We start from the raw sequence: 21242 nt of genomic DNA on the forward strand, positions 1-21242 counted from the left end.
ACATTTGTTTAAGACAGTTAATTCTTTAATTCGTTACACTATTTATCATATGCGAGAGCTTTCGACAGCTGGTCGTATATGTATACACATATGTATATGTGTATATATGTGTTGTGTTTATGTATTTATGTGCTGTATATTCTAATCGATATGTCAGTATTGAAATAATTTATTTGATTATTACTTTAAATTTTATCTCTGTTATAAACATTCTTGTTTGTTGGGACTAATAAATATTATTATTATTATTATTATATTTATTTCACGCCAGAGGTTTCCAACATACCTATCAAATTTGGGAAAGAAAGCATGTATTATGTCAATTGGTTACTGTATTAGTTATTTTTTCCACCTCCACATCAATCATCAGTTTCATTATGAACAACCATTTTTCAAAAGCAAGCAGTATCTATAAATCAAGATTTTGACTGAAGAAATAGAAACAGCGAAAAATATGAGGTGAATTCTACTTTTATTCAATCCCTTGTTATATTCACCTAGTAACTGTTTTTACACCTAAAGCTTGTCGCCCACTTGTCCGGCACAGCACAGCACGGCCCGTCCCGTCAAAATACGGGTAGTATTGGAACCATGAGAATGAATGGACAACCGCCCACTATAGCCCGGCACGGCACAGCCGAGAGCGTCCGCCGCCGGAAAGGATTCCAGCTCTCCGATACAAACGGTACGTGCTGTGACGGGAAATTTCTGTCTCTCTGTTTCGCTATTCCATTAGTTGACAGCAGTGTCAGACGGTACCAATGAAAATGGACGAGGAAAAATTGAGTTGCTTGTTAAGGCGGGCTCTAGAATATCTAGAAGTTCTAAAAATTTGCCTGGAGTCATTCGGAAATCCTGGAAATATTTCTCCTAGTCTTCTTTCAGGTCGTTGAAAAGATGATGGAACTCTCCCAGATTTGCCCCCTTTTGATTAATGGGATGGACCCACAATATTCTTTTTTGTGACTATTTTCTTCTACATTCAATAATGCGACCACTATAATGACAACTTCTTCGTCAGAACTGCTAGTGATAGACATGTTTCCAAATTTTATTTTTAATCATATTTGAAACAATATTTCTGATTTTCAGCTTCGTGGGAATTTAGTTAGCTTGGAATGTCTAAATTGGCCGGACTATGAATGTTTGATTGCAAATTAAAATTGCATAGAAAGTATTTGTTTTAGTGACGAATTCGATTTTCAATTATCGGAAATCATCGACTTTATGTTGATGATAGACACTACCTTGCACTGACGAGTGACCAAACAGCCCGAAACCGGTCTGCAAATGTGTTCCAATAATTGAAAATCTATTGCGGCAGTTGTATGGCCAACATGATATGCAGCAATAACTTCAGTGAAGAATCCTGCACTGACACCTGTCGGATATAATCCAACGCCCTTCTTTGTGGTATCAGCCAGGGGAGTAGTTGTTTTATGATAGGGTTGCGAGTTGCGGAGTTACAAAATTCCTAGTCCCAAAATCAAAGATCATTACTCCGCAACCGGTTATTCAAATGTAAAGAAATGAAGATCATTGTATAGATAATTTAAATACTTTTCATACGAAATGCCACAAGACCCCCCTTTTCCATTTGAAAAAAAAGTTGATGGTGCCCTTTTGGCAGTAAGTGATGTCACACCATTGGTTTATTAAAAAGTACAAAAATGGTTCCTTTTCACGGAAATTCTGTCCGAATCTGGCAGCTTGTACGTTGGAATGTTGAATGAAAGAGGGACTATTTACGTCCACACTTTATACTATACAGGGTGTTTCAAATTCGATCCTCACCATTGGGATCTCGGAAACTATGAGCAATAAAAGATGGTTGAATTGGGGCAAAGTTGCGCATTTTCCTGAATAACAATATGCCGTTAAGAAAGTTCTGAAATTCCGACTATATCTGGAGATATCCGGAAAAAACAAAAATAGCGGAAAATGGTTTTCATTTTTTTCTAGATTTTTTTTTCGAAGGATTCGAAAATAAATTGCACTTCCACATGGCCACTTTTCCCTTGCTACATAATAGTGTTTTCAGATTTGCTATCCGACATTTCCTCTTCCGACCACCATCATCCACTTAATTTTTTCTTACAGGAGCTACATTGGAATTCTTTCTGTTTTGAATAGAACCAGATTTTACCTTTTGAATGATGTATCATAAGTTATCATTCTTTTTCGAAAAATTGGAGATATTGAAAAAAATTAGTTCTTATCATAGTAGGCTTTGACTTTGATGTTTCTAAATTTGACTTTCAATTTGTTACACTCATTGACATTTTATTATTGTACAAGTCATTGAATTTTTGGCGAAAAATGGCTTTCACGAATGAAAAAAAAAATGGTACCCATTTATTACAAATACGCTAAAAACAGGGTTAGGACATCGGATTTTTATTTTAAACTTGTATCTCGAAAGACGACCACCACCACAAATGAACCACATTTGCTTCATTTGAAAAGCCGAGGAGAAAATACGGAGACAGAATGGACCAGGAAACTAAAAGAAAATTTGATAAATGTGGTAAGTTAGACATTGTGTTCTTTTCAATAAAAATTAATAATATGCAGATAAACACGTCCAATTTCCTCCAAAATGAATATTTGTCATACAAGTGACCTGATTTTCCTGTTTTCTTAGAAAATGTAATTCGGACAGATGAAAGCACTTTTACGAATTATGGAACATAAACAACCTCAGGCAGTTCCGAGAAATTCGACCTTTAAGTGCGATTTAGTAATAACGTGTGGGCAGGAATTTAAAAAGATAGAATTTAGGGTCCTCATTTATTTGACAGAATTCTGAATGAAGAGACCTATCACCTATTTGGATGATCTACCTTTGGCTAACTGTAACAACATCCGATTTCAACATGATGGTGCTCCATCGCACACTACCAGACGATTATCTAATTACCTGACTGAGAGGTTTGGTGATAAATGGATAGGGAATAAAGGGCCGGAGAGGTGGCCAGCAAGGTCTCCATACTTAAGTGTTATGGATACATCCTCATGGAGTACACTGAAAAATAGAGTTTATGCTCAGAGGGAATATCAAAATATTGAGGACCTTCAACCCAGTATTGTGGATCCTCCACTGCAACCCGCGAAGGTTTATTATGACTCACATCTACTCAAACTGAACCAAATGAATCTAGCTTCTCAACGAAATCAATTACTTATCTGTTGAGTAATATTTCAGGTCAGCTGGCAAAAGTGAAACTCTGCTAAACGCTAAAAATCTGATCCGATCTACGGCGGCGTAAGCACGGAATAGGTATGTGCTCTTTTGCCGGGACCTGAAATGTCCTTGTGAAGAATAGTGCACTTTAGGATTGACAGACCATAGTATAATTTCCTCAATCTAGTGGTCAGTCTGTGATCGGTGGTCAGTCTGTAACTAATTTCGTCAGGTAGGTGTGTGTACTTGGAAGTAGGTCTCCTGTTGCGCATTTAAAGGAGGATGTAGAGTACTTACTGCACACTATCTAGGAGAGGCTTTTCTGATCCTTTGAGTCTCTACGATAACCTGTAGATCTACACAACACACTGAACAGGGATGATCCCAGATCCCGACAGAGGGACAAACACAGGAGGCCAACGCAGCAGAACCAGAGACTACCCCTGAGAGTCGCTGTCAGACGGCTCCGGTAAGTATAAAACTTTCTTAACCAGCATTTTAATTCATGTCATTTTCAGACTCACTGAGAAACAAAAATGCTCGCGACAAAGGACACTCGTCTCCGGTTAGTTTTTGGGGACCCCATGCAAAAATTCAGTTAGGAAAGTTAAGACAAAAGCAAATAACAGATTAGAAATCGAAAGCACCTTAAGGCTGACTTAAGACTAATAGAGGTCATATGTCAATCTTGCTGAAGTGTCCATCAGTAAGTTGAGGACCGCTCCGGAGGAGCGTTGGTGGATGAAGTAGATGGGATGTTCTGCACATAATAACCGTGTGGAGAAGTTTCCAACTCTGGGCACTCAACCCGGGAGGAAGCATGGGGGGATAACCTGTATCCAGGCCAGAATAGGAAATCGTACTTCCGGACCATCTACAGGAATAACCTCTACGGCAGAACCCTTGGACTAACCTCAAACATTGGATGTACTCCATATACATCTGAATCATTTAAAAATAATGTTTTTCAACAAGTTGAATGTCTTATGAATTCAGTATTCTGAAAGATCTAAAATATCACGTCTCAATGGGACCCTCACTACAAACCGATCCAAAATGAGTTCGAATTCTCATCTGAATAGTCTATTGTATGTTTTTGCCTTCCTGGCTTTTTGGTAATCAGAAGACATTCCTTAGATTTATTCAAACAAACATTGACATATAATGGCTTACTATCTTTTTGATAAGTTCGAACATCATTTCTTTAATGGATTTCTAGCGGCTTTGAAGTTTTTTTTAATATGATTGACAATGTTTCTGAGTGAATGTTAAGAAATTTGGACCTTCGGTGCTTGAAGAAATGATTTGAATCACCTAAAAATATTTTGTCATTGATAATAATCGAATGACATGTCTTTTCAAAACAATGAATTTTTTTCCCAACATCAAACCGTCATTTTAACACCTCGACACGTGTTTCGATCGACAAGTGATCATCTTCAAGAGGATGATCACTTGTCGATGATCACTTGGTGATGGAAACAGGTTTCGAGGTGTTGAAATAACGGTTTGGTGTTGGGAAAAAACTCCAGTAATATTTGAATGGTTTCAACAAAAACTCAAATGATAATATCAATTGACAAAATGTATAGAAGGATATTTTCTATTGACTCCATTGAAGTGCCTATTTATTATTACAATCAATGGGCAAATTGCTGTTTTACCAAGATTCGCAAATAATGGTTGTGATGTGTTTTTTATGTGTTTTTAGGTGAACTAATTTGAATTTGAATTTCGATTTTTTTCATTTAATTAACTATAGATTTGTCAACTTTTTGTTGAATTATATGACTGTGCTGATATGCAAATATTTTTTGCAGTATACCGAGTAAACCTCAGATACTGATACCCGTTCTGGACATTCCTGATAATGACCAGGCTAGAATAAAAAATAACTGAGTTGTCTTTGATATTCTTAGAAATCGTTGAATAAAATAAAATCGAAGAAGCCAAGAATACCTCAAATGACATAAAATCTCGAAGAACCGATAGTATCAATGTAAAAATGGGAAAAACAGAAATCGTACCTTTAACTATTGATAATACACTAACACACTAGAATAATTATTCAGTTTGACATGACTTCATTGATTTTGTTCTGAAGAAACACAGAACGGGAAACATTCAAGATGATCAAAAGATTCATGTGAGTTTTGTATAATAATCTATATTTTTTCCGATCAGACTCTCTTTCCGAAAGTTCAACGCATGTATACAGAAGGTGATCATTGGGTGCGATAGTTATGGGTCCTGAGATGATGATAATTATTATTTGTTGTTAATAAAGGGTCATTGGAACGCCTAGCGTGAGAATGCTTATTTTCGTGAATTTCCTCTTCAAAAACGATTCATGAATGTTCCGTTCAATTAACTGAAATACTCACCAAATGTTTTGTTCCCATCTTGCTGATTATGTGCACAACTGTTGCTGTGCTCTGAAAATAAAAAGTCAATCAATATTATACCAAAGCTCATTTCGTTTTAATTCTACGAAGCAACGTATATTTATGGGGTGGCATTGGCTAGAATACTCAAATTTGATATGTTGAACCTCTAGGGGATTTGTATGAACCCCTCAAAAGCGCAAGATGATCTCCAAGAATCGAAGAATTGAAATTTATGGATTGAAGGCTATCACAGATTGGGGTGAGTGCCGAAGGTGGGAACTTTTTGATGATCATAAGGGACATCTAAAGAAGAGACCGGAATCACAGAAATTCAACCTCTCACCGCAGGGGAGAACAGGGGGCGTCTGTAAAAGACAAAAATATGATGTAATGTAAGTACTAGATACAGTACACGATTTAATGGCTCGAAGTGGTTACGGGTGGTTTTTTGGGGTGTCTCAAGGTTGAGGGGGCAAATCTACCCAATTTTCATCCCTTTGAGTTGACTGCACGAGTTTAAGGATTCTTCGTAGACGAGAAACTAGCAATAACCAAGGCTCAACCTTACTCCAACTATTACATTTCTTGACGTCATGCCCCATTGACAATGGAGTGTTCAAAATTTTTCTTTGAGCTTTCGCAGGCTTCACACCATCCTCGTTGTACATATTAAATTTGATTATGCCACTCTGAATATACGTGTGGTGATTTTGTGTGTTACTACATGTGTTGCTTCCATTTTGCACGGAAATATCTTTTTTTGGAATTGAAAGGGGTCATATGACATCGAACTACAGTCTCAACACGAATTTCATTGGAAAACTCTCAAACAGTAAACAGTAGATGCTGTCGAAAACCTGCTTGGGAAGTAGGAATTTAAGGCGAAGCAGAAAAATTACATTACTGCCTACAGCTTGGTCAATACACATACGACTTTCAGGCGGAAATGCGTATTATATTGCAAAAGTTTTTTTTTTATTTGTAGGTCATCATTTTTACAGTTTTTGCAGTTATATTTACAGTTAATATTTCCCTCAGTGTGAGGATGGATGCACCTAAGTAACTAAAGTACTTGTGTTGTGCTTTCCATCTACCACTCAGGGTATTCAATTATATACAATTGACTGTCTTATACCTATATCTATATACACACGCTTCAATATAGTTAATTGATTGATTTACAGAATTGATGAACATTAGGAATGATGAAGAGCTTGCTGAACATTGTTTATATTTAGCCGAATAAATCGAGAAGTTCGGTATTGGACATAATGAACGTTTTGATGGATTTTTTGAATGTATTGAGATTGGAATTGTTTCTTATGTTAGCTGGCAGAAGATTGAATAATTTTGGGCCGTGATAGAAAATACATCTCTGTGTGTGACTTTTATTAAATGTTGGTATGTTTATGGAAGAGCTAGTAACGAATCTTGTTTGTTTTTCTTTGTTTGTTGATTGAAGTGTGAGTTTGTTTGTGTACACCCAAACTAAACATTGGTGGATATAAAGTTCTCTTGTTTTCAGTAACTGCGTTTCCTTATATAAACATTTGGTAGAGTATATTTTAGGTTTCTTGAATAGTATTTTCAAGATTGTATTTTGAGATATTTGGAGGGTATTGATGGAATTGTTAAATGTACCACCCCAGGCAGCAATACAGTATCTTATTACAGATTCTGCTAAAGACTGGTATATGGTGATCAAATTTTTGTATTCCAGAATATTTCTCAATTCATAGAAATTTTTTGTTAAAAGTCTGAGCCGTTTAACAACATAGTTTATGTGGTCATCCCACCTCATATGCCGATCCACTATAACTCCCAGATACTTAATCATTTTCGTTCTTTCTATAACAGCACAATTGCAATTTGTTGTATTAGTACACTCTCTGTCATGTATATGGATTATGTTATTTCCAGGTTGATCATTCTGTAATAGGGTGAATGTGATAAATTTAGTTTTTTTCACATTCAGACTCAGAAGGTTGTGATTAAGCCATATCTGGATATCTTTCAGTCCTTTTTCTGATTTTTCAAATGCCTCCTTCCAATTACTACCTGTGAATATGAGTGCTGTATCGTCCGCATATGATATGAGATGACCCCCAAAATTGTTGATGAAACAGATACTATTAATGTAAACAAGAAAGAGTATGGGACCTAAAACTGTTCCCTGTGGTACTCCTGTTTTCACTTTCATTGCTTCACTCAGACTATTATCAACTTTGACCTTTTGTGTCCTATGTGATAGATAGTCTTCCAAAATATTATATGTTGGGCCACGTATACCATACCCATGTAATTTTTTTAATAACATGTCGTGATCAACAGTGTCAAATGCCTTAGCTAGGTCTAGAAATATAGCTAAACATTTTTCTGATCTATCCAATGCTCCAATTATTTTTTGTACGAAATCTAGTACTGCTTTTTCGGTATTGGAGTTGCTAATGAAACCGAACTGTCTGTCTGTTAGTATTTTTTTTGCATTGAGGTAATTTGTAAGTCTACTTTTCAAGGATTGTTCAAATATTTTAGCAAAATTATTGATAACCGATATTGGTCTATAGTTTCCAATGTCATCACGCTTACCTGATTTATATATGGGGGTAACGATTGACTCTTTGAATTGGTGTGGTAGTTTACCATTTTTATAGATCAAATTCATTATGTGAGTTAATGGAGATATAACGAATAAATGAATATTCTTTATGAGTTTCGAGGAAATGCCATCAGGACCAGATGAACAGTTGGTTTTTAGTTTGAATATAATTTCAATCAGCTCATTTTGTGTTACTGGTTTCAGAAACATGGATTCTTGTTGCATGGTGTTTTTGAGGAAATGATCAGGTAAGTTTCCTGTTTTTTAAATGTTTTTTGCCATTTCAGTTCCTATGTTAGTGAAGTAATTGTTAAAATTAGTAGGATTATCTTTTTTATCAAAGATTGGTTTTCCGTTTTGATTTTTGAACGTTATATTACCGACTTTTGTTTTTATTGATGAGTTTTTTCCAGTAATTTCATTAACAAGTTCCCACGTTTTTTTACAATTTCCATTTATTGTACTTAATCTATTTTTATGATATTGATTTTTTGTTAACTTTATAATATTATTCAATCGATTTCTGTATGATTTATATTCATTTTCCCTTTCTGAGGTATATTTAACTAATAATTTCTTTTTCAGGTGATCCCGTTGCCGTATTGCGCTAATCAGGTCAGTAGTGATCCATGGTTTAATTTTTTTATATTTTTTATTTTGAGTATTGTATGAATATGATGCTGCTCTCAAATGAAATTCAAGTTTTTCAATAAATTTGTCATAACAAACCTGTATTTCATTAATCCTCATCACTTCTTCCCATTTTTCCCCTTTTAATGATTTGTGTAATTTATTGAAATTTATATTTTTTGCAAATGTATTTGATTCATTTTCATTTTCAGAAGGTGACTTTATTGTTCCTGATATTTCCAAGTATACTGGGTAGTGGTCGGTGATATCGATTTTGAATAATGCCGGGCTCAATAGTATGTTATGGTTCGCATTATTTTTACGAACGAAAATATTATCTATTATGCTTTGTGTATGAGACGTAACCCTGGTTGGCTTATTGATATAGGAGAAGTAACCATTTTCAGCAAGGATGTTGAGGTATTCATTAACAGAACCGGAATTTTCATCCATCAAATTAATGTTTATGTCACTTATAAATATGTCAATATTATTTTTTTTCAAATCATAGATGTAGTTTTTTATGTCGTTCAGATAAATTTGTGTATCAATGGAGGGTAATTTATAAGATGCTATTATTCCAATCTCAATACCATCAATAGTCGATGAAATTTGTATTAATTTGGTTTCAGTTAGTGACATTATTTCGACATCAGCAATAATATAATCCTTGATGTATACCAATAGACCATCATTCTGATTTACCTTTGAATTGTTGTAATATGCTGAATAACCTGGTATTGAATAATCACTTACCGACTCGACATTCCATGTTTCCGATATAATTATTATGTCCATATGCTTATTCACCTCTTCTAGATAAATAAGGAGTTCATCAAAATTTTTGTTAATGCTTCTGATATTAAAATGAATAACGGCCAACGCACTCTTCATATTCCCTTTTCCATCAAAAAACACCCGAAAATCATGATATTCTTGTGTTTCAATTTCCTTCTGATTATCTAAAATATCTAAAAATTCTATCATTCTGTATTGAATACTCAAAATGAAACTGAAATATAGTATTCGAGTAGAGACGTGTGTGTATATAGTAATAATTGAATAATCTAATATTATTCGAAATGAAGATAAAAAATAACCTAAAAATAATGTACATAAAACAAAATATAGTTTCTTGGTAGGCTAATGAAAATAACATTGTTCGAAATCTCCTAAGTTCCTGTTGATAAAGTGTGATTACTTATCTTATTACTTTCTATAAAGAAATTTAGGCTACTGATTATTGAATAACATTTTGGTTATTCTAAAGAAATCACAGGAAGTGTATTATTTAATTTCATTTTCTTCTGCACCAAATAATTTATCAAAATCCTCATAAGACTTTAAAATACATATTTTATTATTATAATTGACAAAAATTTGTCCTTCGTAGGTCCACACGTTTTGCAATGACGTTTTTTCAATAGCTTTATTAAAAATGTTCAACCTAATATTTGTTAAATCTTCCCTTACAACGATTCCGGTTCCTTTCAAAAACTTTTTCTTGTCATAAATTATTTGCTTCATCCCATGGGTTCCAAGTCTCATAAAAACTCCTCTTGTTTTTCCTCGGGTTTCTGATTTTTTTCCAACTCTATAACATAATTCTATATCCGAATTACTTATCTCAATTGCCATTTTCGTATTGAAAAGTTTGATTATGCCTTCTCTCAAATTTTCTCCATCAGTTTCCTGGTAATTGAAGATTCGTAGGCTGTTTTTCTTCATGCTTTGTTCCCTATTGTCAAGTTTTTTATGTATCACTGAATTTTCATTAATTATTTTTCTTGTAGTATCTTCAAGATTTTTTATTTGGTTTTCAAAGTGTTGTTTTACCTCTTTCATTTCGGTTTTTAGTTCGCTGACTTTTTCTTCTAACATTGAGAGTTTTTTATCAAAGGATAACGTGACCGCCTGGGCTACACTATCAGTAATTGTTTTTATAAAAAATGTCTGGTCTCTCAGGAACTTCGACATGGCATTATTTACTACCGATTTTATTTCATCAACAACATCTCGCGTTAGAACGATTTTCTTAGATTGCACTTTTCACCAGGGTGTGATACTACTTCCTTTCTACAAGTACACAACTTTTCAGATTTTTTTATCTTGATTTACACACAATTTGTAATGATATTGTAGGAGCAATCGAACACACGACTATTCACAACATACCATGTTGCCAACTGAATATTATGGAATGAGGTATGGCATGGAATATTAGTTTGAGGCCTCGATGACATGTGTGGATTATTAGTTTTATAGTCAGCTGAGCTGCACTCGGGGCATTGACAAACCCAAGAGTAACATCCAGACTGGTCTGGGAATGACATGAAGAAGTAAAGAAATTAGCGGGCAGGAATAGATAAATTCTATACTGAATGGTAATTCTGCTGTAAAAATATTATTTCGTGAATATTATAAATGATTCAGTGTGATTAAAGAATAAGTGCTACGCTTTCAATTAATCCCAGAACTTAATGAAGTGAGTCATCAAAACTCTCAACACCTGCCTCCTTGCTCACAATGTATGCCGCAGGAATCATATACTCGTTAAATGCCCTTATTAGTTTTTTATTCTCAGTCTCACACTTTATAAATAGGATTATACATGATCTGACATCTTTAAATCTGAAGATAAACTAATTTGACGGTAAAGCAGCATACACATTCGCAAGTTGAGTAGGTACATCGCCATTAGGATCAACTATTTTTGAAAAAATGATATGAAAACTCATTTCCACGTGAACTCATAGCCATTTTTGGATTTTTTCATACCTTAGAACAATATTGTCTTCAACCTATTGGGAGCCCTGTTCATCAGACATGTTCAGCTTTGTCATAACTTTGCCCTCGGCAATTTTGAATGGTAATACGTGATACGTTGATCTTATAAGAGGTTCGCTAAGATCTCAGATTTATGCTCTTTGGAGCATAAAAGTCCACCATGAAAGATGGTGGACTGTTCCTTCATGCATATCCATGATATGGATATCAAATGAAAGGGTTCGGAGGGAAGTCATTAAAATATCGACCATAACTTTAAATATTCATAGCTCGACAAAGATTAGAGATAGATTGGTGGTGTTCAAGCAAATGTTTCAGGGACCGACTCTCCAACGAAGACATATTAAGTGAAATAAACCATCTGAGGAACATATCCAGCGATAACTAGAAAATGAAAAAAAAATGAAATTAAAAAACCATTTTCATAAATAATCTTTTCATCGACATGCTCTTGAAAAGAAAACATAAAAACATAAACATAAACATAAAGCTTTTCGCAAGATTCACCTATGTAGATAAACAAGAATACAATATGTAACTAGATCTTGACATAAGTATTGTCAAGAAAAAATTAATACGAGTGTGTCTAGCGACGAGATTTCATACTATATCATCGAACTGGTCGGATGTAACTACTATTATTGGAAACAAACGTACCTTGGAAGACCTAAATATGAATATTCAAATGAATACCGAAAAAACAAAATTTCAAAAATATCATTTGAAAAATATTGATTATATGTTTTCTTCATTTTTGAGTAAACGATATATTAACATTGCATATAGAACAAGTAATACATTTTTGAAGTGTGGAACGTGTCCTGAGGTATACATTGGTCAAACTGGCAAAACATTTAGGAATGGAATCCAGGAACATCATATGAGCTATGTAAATAAGAAAACAAATTCAACATATTCAAATCACCTTTTAAAAGAAAGTCATATCTTCAACGAAGAGTTCGAAATTTTACACATAGAAAATAAAGGTTTGAAACTGAATAATTTGGAAGCAATAGAAATTATTAAACCTAAAAATTCAAACATTCTAATGAATGACCAGATCAGCAATATTGAACTTGTTTTCTTGAAAAAAAAACAAGGAAATATTACTATTGATGTAGAAGTGAGGTAATATGCTTCAGGTTATCATAATTGAAGAGGTACCTAGGAATAATTGTAGAGGTTCAGGTAATATGATGGAGGTAGTTACCTGTGTTATATAAATATTAGCGTGAGAAGCAACTTGTAATATTCAAATCAATGTTGAAGAAGCTACTATGTTAGCGAAACATGTCGTGATATATTTCTCAAATAAAGTTTGTGGAGATCAAATCGTAAGGTGTAGTTTATGAAATGACTATGGATCTTCATTAAGTAACGGCCGAATCAACTAGAAAAAAAGTTTAACAGATACATTGATGGTATTCCCACTATCGCTTCCTTAAAAAAGTATAAGACCTAAATATTTGTAAACATTGGTTTTTCAAATAATTGTTTCAACATATTCAAATATATCATACTTTAAAAACAGTTCGCAATTGTTGGTGTGATACATATTTCTATCAACATTATAGAGTAAAAAATAAACGGAATTTACCTTACAAACAATTAACACATATTTTTTTCGCCCATAAAGAGCACATGGGATTTTAACACAGAGCACAATTGATGTTTGTTTTTCTGTCTTGTTTAGCAGGACATAATGAACATCGTTTGCGTTCGGACCTCGAAACAACTTCTAAGGGTTCAAAAATATTTGAAGCCATTTCAAGTAATTTGTGGCTTACTTTTGGATTGGATACTCTAAGTTGGATAAGTGGTTGACATAATAAAAACCCAAGTTCTTTGATGTATTCAGATTTCTCAATTTTTTTTCCATGTGGAGAAAATTGATAAAGAACTTTGCCATTGACAGCTGAAACATTGAGAATCATGGTTGCCATAGGCCATCTATGGGTTCGCCTGGATGTGGAGTAATTCGCACATTTTTTATCGAGCGCATCGACACCTCTTTTTGTGCTGTCATAAAAAAAATTATCTCAGGTTTCTTAGTATCCCCATCAACTACTTTATCATTGTACATACTGGAAAGCAATACTATGGATTTATTTCGCTTTGGTACGTAAGAAACCAACGTCAATTCTGACTGAAAACCAAAAACGGATTCCTGCTCTTCTCTTGTCTTTTGAGATGAAAATTCAGGTGGAATAAATCTTTTTCTCTTATTTACAGTACCAACAAGAGTTAACTTTTGCAATAATAGTTCATTTGCAAGTTCAACAGAAGTGTACCAGTTGTCTGTTGTGACATTTTCTACCACTTATTAGTTGTACTAATCTAAGTAAAACTTTGGATGCATCACCTAATTCAGTTTTCTTTTTTTTTGTTCCACCAACTGCTGCACCTGTATATGGTTCTGCGTTTATCATGTAATGAATATTTGAATCTGCCATAATTTGTATTTTCAAATCATATTTAGTAAGTTTATTAGGTATATATATATCTTAAAACCGCATCGCCCTCTAAATGGTATTAACATTTCATCTATAGTAACATTTACCCCGGGGTTAAAATTATTCTTGCAATTTTTCTCAAATTTGTTGAAGAGCTCAGAGATTGGTACAATTTTGTTAACCATTTTCCTCTCTCCTCTTGTTTGATCATCAACAAAACGTAAGCAGCTCAACAAAAATAAGAATTTCGCTAGAGACATCGTGCAGCGATGTCCATCCGTATCATCCGTTGCCCAAATTCCAAGTTCTTCGTGACCTGATTTGAACTGCGACTAAGCCGAATGAACGGGCAAACAAGAAACGAAGACTACCGGAAGACTTTCCTCCTCTTCCTCCTTCTTCAGAACCAGCCTCTCAGGCAGTAAGAAATACCGGCGCTGAGCCAAAAAAGATTGTTAAAAAAGTGACAAAACTACGTGATGAAGCTCGGAATTTCTCAGAATCCAAACTTTCAACTACTGAATCATCTGTCAAAGTTGAGCCCCAACACCAGAAGACACTAGTAGGGCAGGATTATCGCATGAGATCATGCACGGGTTGGAAAGCCTTCAAGGCTCACCAAGTGGAGACACGCACAGATCGTGAGGCGCTTCAAACTCGCAACGGTCTCGACGCGGCTGTGGCGGATTTCGAATTGTCTGTGAACAACGCTTTTCACGCAGCCACAACCAGGACAGAGTGTCCTCTGCGAAGCTACAATGAGTTTTCCCACAGGATAAAGAACCTTATCGGGAAGAAAAATGGACTCAGACAAGTTTATCAGCTGACTCTCTACCCTCTACCCTGGAGACAAGGCTGCGGCTAGCAGGATGGCTAATCAGGTCAAACAGGCCATCACGGACTACAGAAACGAGAGGTGGAGCGAGTGTTTGGCATCGCTCGACCTCGAACCTGGGGATAATGAGCTCTGGCGAGTCATTCGCAGGCTCGAGAAGAGGAAAACCGCTTCCTCCCCTCTTCACGGACAGCGCGGCATCTGCTACTCCACCGCCGAGAAGGCGTTGGCCTTTGCAGAGACAATGGAGAGTCAGTTTCGACTTAACGTTGATCCGGATGATGATATTGACCGTGATATCCGGCTGGAACACCGAGTTCGGCGCATCCTTAGGGAAAATGATGACGACATGATCCGTCCAGCTTCGGAGGAAGAACTGAGGGGATACATTAGAGCCTCCAAACCTTAGAAGGCTCCGGGAATTGATTCAATCAACAATAGGTTGTTGAAGCAGCTCCCGGAGAACTTCATCAGGTACCTGCTGGATATAATCAACAGCTCAATCGCCCTCAGATACTTTCTCCGGAAATGGAAACATGCCGTAGTCGTCATGATTCCAAACAGGGCAAGAACCCGTTGTTTCCCCAGAACCATCGTCCGATTAGTCTGCTTTGCTCAACGGCTAAGTTGGCTGAACGTGTTGTGCTGCAAAGGCTAATAGAAGAAGTTGAAGACCGAAATGTTCTGCCTGATGAACAATTCAGCTTCAGGATGGCACACTCCACCGAGTTGCAGGCCCTGAGACTGATCGAAAATTCCATCTCAGAGCTTAACAACAGGAAGACAGTTCATCTAGTCCTCCTGGACATTTCGAAAACCTTCGACCGAGTGTGGCATGAAGGCCTGCTACACAAAATGCTCGATTTCGACGACCTGCCTCGGGGCCTGATCCGATGGATTAGGTCCTTCCTGAAAGGCAGAACATTTCAGGTCCGAGTTGAAGAAACCCTGTCTTCCGTCAGGGAAATCCAGGCTGAACTGCCTCAAGCAGCAGTGCTGTCTCCACTATTGTACAGCTTTTACGTGAACGACCTTCCGAGGTTTATTCATGTGAAGGTTTCCCTTCACGCCAATGATACGGCTCTCCTCGCTCCTTCCATGGGACGAGCTTTGGCGGTCGTCTACATGCAACGCACATTGGATGACCTCGAACGCTGGTACCTTGACTGGAAGATTCGAGTAAATCCAGATAAAACCCAGGCGATATACTTGGGGAGACGCAATGTTTCTACAGACACAAGGGTCACGATTTCAGACAGGGAGATCGAATGGCAAATACGAGTTAAGTACCTAGGTCTGTAGGTAGATCGCCGACTCACCTGGGCAAATCACATTGATTATATCAAGAGCAAAGTGCAGTCGAAGATGGCATAACTCTATCCTCTGATTAACAGAAACTCAAAGCTCAATCTTAAAAATAAGATTCTACTATACAATACGATGTTCAAGCCTGTCATCAGTCAGGAAGGGGTACACTAGGCCAGGACGGCATAGAGGTCATTGATCTTTATGTCGTCACCACAAAACACCTTCAGTTATAAACCACTCGTCCTCCTGATGAAAGACAGTTGAAAGGGTAAGGGAAAAAAATTCCAACCTGGGCACCCAAAAAACGGCAACAGTCAGCACAAACGCACCTCGACAGCACAAACGCAAGTACACTAAAGAATAGCTAGTAGCGTGAGAGGCGAGGACCGGGCGAACACCTCATTCTATATAAATTTACAAATCGATGGGTCCCGAGGACCCGTGAAAGTAGTTACGGGTTAAATGAACCTTATATCGTCCATCAGAAACTAGTGTCGACTTATGTCTCAATGATTTTTGTGAAATGTTGAAAAAAAATTCAACATAAGGGGTCATACTTGAAGACTGGCTGTAATCAAATTTCATGTTGATGATGGACACTACCTTGCACTGACGAGAGGCAAAATAGCCCGAAACCAGTCTTCAAGTGTGTCTGCTCCAATAATTGAAAATCTATTTCGGCAGTTGTATCGCCAACAGAAAATGCAGGAATTGCTTCAGTGAAGAATCCTTCACTGACACCTGTCGGATATAATCCAATGTCCTTCGTGGTATTAGCCAGGAGAGTAGTTGTTTTTTGATAGGTGTCAGTCCATTAACCTACAAAGTAGGTGAGTTGAGACTAGCCTGAATGAATTGTTCTTTTAGATAGTTGTTGTAGAGTGAAACACCTGTTGCGGTTGTTTGCGGCTTGGTGAACTGTCAAATGTAAATCTCAAAACGAACTGTTACTTGAATACATTATGAATTTTCATCGAGAATTGACCAGTTCCATCACAGAACAAAGTTACTATGGAATGACAGTTGTAGTTTCAGTGTGTGATATTAATAATAATTTCGTGAATGTACGCTCTAACAATGGGTTTGGAAGTATTTCTAACAGCTATCCTACAAGATCGGCTCAACGGTCTGTTATGCTCATCCTTTCAGGAAACTTTTCCATTTTTGACTTTCTTTTAGTGTTCTCCTAGTACGACGTATATGTATATTACTATCCATGATAATTATTATGAAATTTTCACTAATAGTTATTTGTGAAAATTGCGAGTCAGTATATTCATAAATACATTTATGTGTTGTTGACTTTCAATTACATCTGTCATGTCAATCCACTGCATCACCAATTCCTACGTGGATTTGGAAAATACACTTTTACTTTCCAATAATCGTGACCTTCGAATAAATCCAAATAAAACAGCAGACCTATGCTCAGGATCCAACCTATAAAATATGGAGTAGTAACAAATTTCGTCTTCATTTTGATAATTAACCGAGTGATAGCGTGGATTCTTGAAAAAATAGTTGGTGGACATATCTCTCTCTCTCTTTTTCAAAGAACACTTGACACACATTTACAAAAATGCATCTTCATACTGAAATCCTTATACAACTTCCAGTTTTCTCAAGCAACAAAATTAAAATCAGTTCAAATAATTGATTTATCCTCATTAAGTATTACTGCTCAGTGTATTACAACTCCTTACCAGACTAGAACAAACAACGTATGAAAAGCTTGAATAACATTTGTGTACTGTATAAGTTACCGTGAATATGTAACTCCATACTTATTGAGATTCAGATCAGCTGAATATTGAGTTTAGAAGTTGTTGTCTCTTGTGTATTCTTATAAAAACTATTTGGAAGTAAAACTCATATTATTCATACACATTGATAAGAAAAGATACATTTACTTTTCACATCACCACTAGATTTGAGGGATATTTTTCCTACTTTGGTCCGAATTATCTGAATATTATATTGCCGTATTCAAAAAAACTTTGAAAAATCATTCCTAAGAAACGTTTGTATTTTTTCGTTATTTTTCTTTATTACCATTTTCTTATTGTTTCTCTGACTATTGTAACTGTTATGTATAGTCTTACTGTTTTGGACGATTAACCCATTTCCCTTTGTGTAAAAAAACTTGATTCTGTAGAAGAAATGTCTTTATTATTATTAATATTTTTTTCACCGTAGTGTGCACTGGTCAGGCCCTATCCTCCGATGCCCCGATACATTCGGGAGGGCGCGCCAGCATTATCAACCAATGACCACTCCCCACACCGTGGGGTAAGTGATCACTGGGTCCGAGAATTATGTGCCCTGAGTAAACGCAGTGAGCCAAGAATAACAGCCTTCTGCATCTGCTCGGCTAATATTTCTGCCTTAGTGCAGCAGGCCGGTACGATTTTGAAATTTGAGAGTAGAGAGGGTATCAGTTCACCAAGGACTCCAATATTCAGAACAATCATCTTGACAGAGTGGTCTTGATAGAGTCTGTGGAGTTCGAAGAGAAAATCTCCGTTTCTCCTCCTTTTTTCGGACGATATTTGTCTCGCCAGGAGCTAAATCAGGCGTATTAGCTTGTATGAGCCTGAGGGTGGGGAACGAATAGTTCCAATTAATTCGGCACTTCTCGTTCCCCACAACGGATTCAATATCCCCGGAGCATAGGGCAACACCGGTGTCTCGTCAATACCGTAAGAGTGCCGTAGATGGCACTCTAAGGGCCACGTTATGTCGATGGATATAGGCCGAGACCGCATATGCTGGACATGCTGATAGCAAGTGCATTAGGGTCTCGGGCGCCTCGCGGCAGGCCTTGCACCTTGTGTCAGGAACCTCTATCCTTATAGAGGTTGAAGACACCAACCTGGCAAGCCATGATGAACCCCTCAGTTTTCGACTTCAGCCCACTCGACCTGAGGAAAGCAGAAGTCTGGCGCTTTGATAAGCCAAGGTCTCAATGTTATTGAAGAAGACCCCATGCATTGGCTTATCATTGTGTTTCCGCAGAAGTAAGGTCATCTCTGCGGCTTTTATATGAGCTTTTTGCTGAAGGAGTTTCAACTCCGTGACAGAGTTGTGGTCACCTCGTTCACTGTCGAAAGCTATACCAAGTTCATCAGCTGCTCGGGCAGCTACCCTGAAGAAAAATGCTCCAATTCCTGCTCTTTCATGGTGACGGACCATGCAGAGAAGGGGATCCGAACTCCTGACGACTTTACATGCTGTATCCAGTACCATTCTGTTATGTAGACACTCCAAACTCAAAAAATCCACGGCCTCTCTTTTGTCGGGGGAAGCACAACCGTGGAAAGAACTATTTAGGATGCACACTCTTATGGAGATGCATCATTTTTCGGGTCTTTACGTGGAGTTGATACAACTCTTCCCGAGTCTACTTCACTACTCCAAACGAGTAGAGTAGGATTGGTACGGCAAGCAAATTTGTTGCAGCAACTCTGTTCATCCCCGACAGTTCCGATGACCAGATCTGTCGTAGTTTGTGCTGATATTTGTCGCGGAGAGAGTTCTTCACTGCTGTTACCTCTTGTGAGTGGCGTTGTTCCACCCCGAGGTAAGTATACGTCTCTCTCCGGCATCCAAATGGTGTAGGATGCTTCCATCTACGAGCTTAACATCCTCTACGTAGTCCCCGCATCGTCCTTTTTTGAGATGGACCATTGCACATTTTTCTATCCCGAATTTCATATCGATAGCATGCGTATACTCTTCCATCACCCTCAAGGACTAATGGAGATCCTTCTCTCCAGAGGCATAAAGTTTAAGATCATCCATATAAAACAAATGGGTGACCTTGTGCCTCCGGTTTCCGAGGGTGCCACAGTTATACCCTCGAGTATTTCTGAGCGCAATGGAAAATGGCAATAGTGAGATGCAGAAGAGAAGGGGACTGAGGAAATCACCCTAAAATACACCCTTCTAAAAGTGACCCACTCTGTTTGGACTCTTGCTTGACCAGATGTTATCAGTTGTTCAATGCATCTCACTATTTTGTCGGGTACCGCAACGCATCTGAGCAAATGCAAGATGAGCTCATGCGATATTGTATCAAATGCCTTACGGTAATTATTATTATTATTATCATTATTATAATTATAACTATTGTATGAATACAATGTTTACCTGCGTGCAGATTAATAACAGGAAGAACTCCTAACAAAGATCAAAGTTCTTTATGAGGAGAGATATATGATAATCAATGGCGGCGCTGCATATCCAGCGTTCGTTATTCTGTTTTAGTGGAGAGCTTTGCGCTGCAGCGAACTTTGTAACTTATACCGCCGTATTTTCTCATTTTGTTCTGTTTCTGTCTACTCCCAATTATATCCCCACCTCTGGAAACCGTAGAGTGGGAGTTCACTCACACCAAAATCTCCATTTCAAAAGGGTTTGGGGATAATATATGGGGAGATCAATATTTTCAAGCTCGGATTTGGACGGAAAATGCCGATTGCTATTTGAAAGAAGTGAATGAAGGATTGATTATTTACGCTTAAAAAATGTTCAGATGTAAATTATTATCAACTGAATGACTTGATATAATTACGATTCCTAACATCAAGAAGGTAAAGTGCTCTCACTATAACGTGTTGTCAAGCTAATTGGTATAATGCAACACGATGAGCAGTTATCATATTCTGAAGTTATCAACTTTATTCACTTACCGTAGATCTGAAATTTGTAGTGTTAATTCAAGAAAGTATAATTTTCATTAGGGACACGTTTCAATTCACGTAACCTCATTATACTCATAATTTTAATGACCCACGTGATCCTTCGACGTACAGATAAAATTGTGGCATTACAAATGTTCATGATTTGGAATAATTACTAAGGATTACGTTAAATTTCAAGTTAGTTTTATAGATTACCGGATTACAGTGCATATAGCTTGTTCAGTAGATATGATTGAAACAAATTCAACGGAACACCTCGTATAAACCAAAAGTGGTGTTTCTCAATGAGATCAAAAGAGTCACAATTGAACGCCTTGCAGAGGATGAACGTGTACGAACCCCTATCAAGTCCCTTG

General features: G+C 36.8%; 1 protein-coding gene and 1 long non-coding RNA gene across 2 annotated transcripts in view; one reads left to right on the plus strand and one right to left on the minus strand.

Annotated features, from left to right (window-relative positions):
- Window positions 1–21242, minus strand: part of Axud1 (AXIN1 up-regulated 1) — a 130370-nt gene that overhangs the window by 41474 nt on the left and 67654 nt on the right. The window contains 1 exon segment of the mRNA XM_074173804.1: window positions 5569–5619. The gene's annotated coding sequence lies outside the window, so the exon portion shown is untranslated.
- Window positions 6553–9682, plus strand: LOC141481733 (uncharacterized). The gene is made up of 2 exons (XR_012465133.1): window positions 6553–8418; window positions 8756–9682. It is a non-coding gene; the product is annotated as an uncharacterized lncRNA (long non-coding RNA).

The sequence above is a fragment of the Leptinotarsa decemlineata genome, unplaced genomic scaffold (assembly GCF_025532065.1).
Source record: "Leptinotarsa decemlineata unplaced genomic scaffold, Ldec_3_MD MMD2_tig00000505_RagTag_RagTag, whole genome shotgun sequence".
Taxonomy (NCBI): Eukaryota; Metazoa; Arthropoda; class Insecta; order Coleoptera; family Chrysomelidae; genus Leptinotarsa; species Leptinotarsa decemlineata.